Source organism: Myotis davidii, unplaced genomic scaffold (genome assembly GCF_000327345.1).
Source record: "Myotis davidii unplaced genomic scaffold, ASM32734v1 scaffold8, whole genome shotgun sequence".
In the NCBI taxonomy this organism is placed as follows: Eukaryota; Metazoa; Chordata; class Mammalia; order Chiroptera; family Vespertilionidae; genus Myotis; species Myotis davidii.
Genome location: NW_006299520.1, coordinates 1,150,698 through 1,154,044, shown reverse-complemented (window position 1 = coordinate 1,154,044; position 3,347 = coordinate 1,150,698).

The following is a 3,347-nucleotide window of genomic DNA, read 5'->3' as shown; positions in this document are numbered from 1 at the left end:
TCTCTCAGGTTCAATTCCTTCTCAAGGGTAAGTACCTGGGTTGCAGGTTCAATCACTCACCCAGTTGTGGCCCATGTGGGAAGCAACCAGTCAATGTGTCTCTCTCACATTGATGTTTCATTCTCTCTCTCTCTCTCTCTCTCTCTCTCTCTCTCTCTCTCACTGTCTCTGTCTCTTTCTCCCTCTACCTCTTATTCCCTTTCACTTTCTCTAAAAACTCAATGGAAAAAGTAGATCCTTGGGTGAGGTTTAACCAAAAATAACGATGAATCATAAGAGGAACATGGCTGTTTGGCTGGAAAGCAGAAAAATGGGATTTATTGGAAAATATGGGAGTGGCTGGTTCTTCACCATCAGGATCCTGCTACATTAGGGCAGGGCCCGTCTGTGTTGTTCACCACTGTATTCCTGGTGCCTAAAACTACCTTGAACTTAGTAGGTGTTCAATAAATAGGTGTGACTGACTCTAGTTGGAGAGTAGGGCTTAAAGGATATCAGTAGTAAACGCCCTTTGTGGGAGCAATTACTACGCAGAGGGTGTGCTCCTAAGCCCCACTGAAAGCACAGAAGAACTGGTCTCATTCAGAGCAGGAAGGAATCTGTTTTTGGAAGGCTTTCAGGAAGTCTAGAAAATATAGGGTGAAAGATACAAAATAAAAATTGCCCCAAGCTACAAACGAAGTGAAAGAATGTTCTCACTGAAAGGTCTCAAAAAATAGAAAACTGCACCCACATTTTAATGGTCTCATCAAATGCCCCATGTGGGTCAAGTAGATGAGGGCCATTTGGGCAGGCATAGAACAATGCAGTGGTTATAAGTTTAAGTTCTGGGGTCGAATAGGCCTGCTTTAGAACCTTAGCTCCATCGTTTTATGACCCTGGGCAATCACTTTAATCTCTCTAAGAGTTAATGTATTCACTTGTAAAACTGAAATGTGAGTAGTTACCTCAAGAGTTATCGTAGGATTACGTTAAAATATAGAGAAAAGTATTTGGCTTAATCCAGACACACCTTCATTGTTCAATGGTTTGTGATTATCCTTCCTTTACTGTACTGCAAGGCATTTGAAATAGATTGGTAATGGGGATGAGAAGGGATATCAACTACATGCTCAGACCTCTCTCTGTGGTAGAAGGAGCTACAAAAAGATTATGATCAAGTCTTTATGACTTTTATTTCATTTAGCTTTAACCCCAGCTCTAGAAACCATATCTCTTTCTCTCTATACCGCTCAGAGACCTAACCTTTCCCTCCACAATCAGCAACCCCTAGGCAGCAGAAGTCTAAACCTGACTAATAGTCATAGTGTCTGGAACTCTGGCAGATTAAAGATAAAATCTTGATCTGAGTTCTGTTAGAGATCCTCTGGCTACTTTCCAGTGAGACCAGAGAGAGCAACACAGGAGCGGACCTCAGAACTGTCCTCAAGACCTGAGGAAACTCTTTGTTACACTTATCTCACCTCTGACCTCTCAGTTCCCAGCGTGAACGGAAATCCCTAACCCACAGTACCTGGTGATGTTGCTCTATATAACCTGTAACCTACATGCTGTGGGGAAATGGCATCTTAACATTAGTTTCCTATTTCTGGATTGGCCAATTCAATATTAAATGATTTTTCTTTCCATCTTGCTTATGCATTTCTTTGCATCAGTGTGTGCAGGAAGATGGACTCAAAAACACTGTGGCTCCAGTAGCAGTCTTGGTCACAACTAGAAGCTGGGGGTCCCAACAGAGACATGACTTCCAGGGGACACACTGAAGGAAGTGAGAATCAAGGGATCATTGGCAATGTGAAGAAAACATGTCTATGAAAGTGCAGAAAGGAGCCAAGATCAGAGTTCCTCTTAAGAGGGACAACTTTTTAAAATAAGAGTTTTCTTATTATTTTTATAAACCCAAGCTTCGCCATTACCTTGTTTCCTTTCTAAGTTTGACCCCAGGACATTTTAAGGTATAACCTGATATAATCACCATCCGGTAGTTATAGTGTCATCCCTGAGAATTCACAGGTAAATGGAAACACAGTCTTTGGCAAAGACCAAGAAGGAGAAATGCTCCCAAATATAGAAAGAAATCCCTTGGGTGACCCTTTCACCCATAGTCTATTCATGCAGAAAGAAAACTTCAGCTGGTTAATCCTCCCTTTTTTGGATAAAGAAATTGGAATCTAGAAAAGGGAAGTGAATGGCCTGAGAAGACATCTGGGAGGTCTCCTGATTCTGTCCTGAACTGTTGCTACAACATACTTCAACCAGACAGTCCTGCTTCTCCCGTTTGAGTCTGTGCCCCTAAAGCCTCTCCCGGATCTGGAGCTCAGAGTCTGCGACTCCCTCCCGATTGAAAACGCCAACCGCGCACTCCGCACCTCAGAATTTGCCTTCAGCACTGCGCCTCCTCTGAGTGTCCGTATGCGTTACTCTTTCCTCCTAGTTGTAGGACTTCCACTCAGCCACCGTTCCTGTGGTTCTGGATGATGTCCCTTCCGTCTTTTAGTTTCACTTTTGAAATGGTTGTTCGAGGCGGCAAACTCCGGCGTTAACCTATGCCGCCATCTTGGTTCTCCTCAATCCTCCCTTTTTTGGATAAAGAAATTGGAATCTAGAAAAGGGAAGTGAATGGCCTGAGAAGACATCTGGGAGGTCTCCTGATTCTGTCCTGAACTGTTGCTACAACATACTTCATCTCGTCATGTGTATCACTTTAATTTTTCTTCAGATTTAGGTCTCCCTCTGGGTACCTTCTAATGCAAACACTACAGAAATGATACTATGATACCCTCAAGCTTTCTAGTTAAAGCCAGGCTGTCCCCTTTCCTGTTGTGAGGGCCAGGAGTAACCGAACAGACCTGGAGGAGGTGAGGTGAAGCAGAACTCGCCACCTCAGAATGTGCCGTATAGATTATATTGAGCTGAAGATGATCGGGGCCAAGCAGACCCAGAAAGAGCTTCTTTTTCTTCTTCTTTTTTAATTTAAATTCTTTATTGTTTAAAGTATCACATATGTCTTCTTCTCCCCACCTCCCATTGACCTCTCCCCAGCTGCCCTCACTCCCCTACAGTCTGTGTCCATGGTTAAGTTTTATGAATTAGCAATCATTGTAGACCCCTTTCTAGCCTTCAAAGAACACAAAGGCGTACTATTACTAGGTGGTCAATAAATAGGTGTTCGACTTTAAATAAATTTAAATAAAACTGTGGAGGCAACACCACTGGACCTAACACAGGCACATGCTCAGATTTCCACAGCAGTCTCTTTCCTATGCATGTACTCAAATCAGGGGTCACCTAAGGCAAATTTTTGAAATATTAAAAATGTCCTCACCCAAATTCATTTTTAAAATATA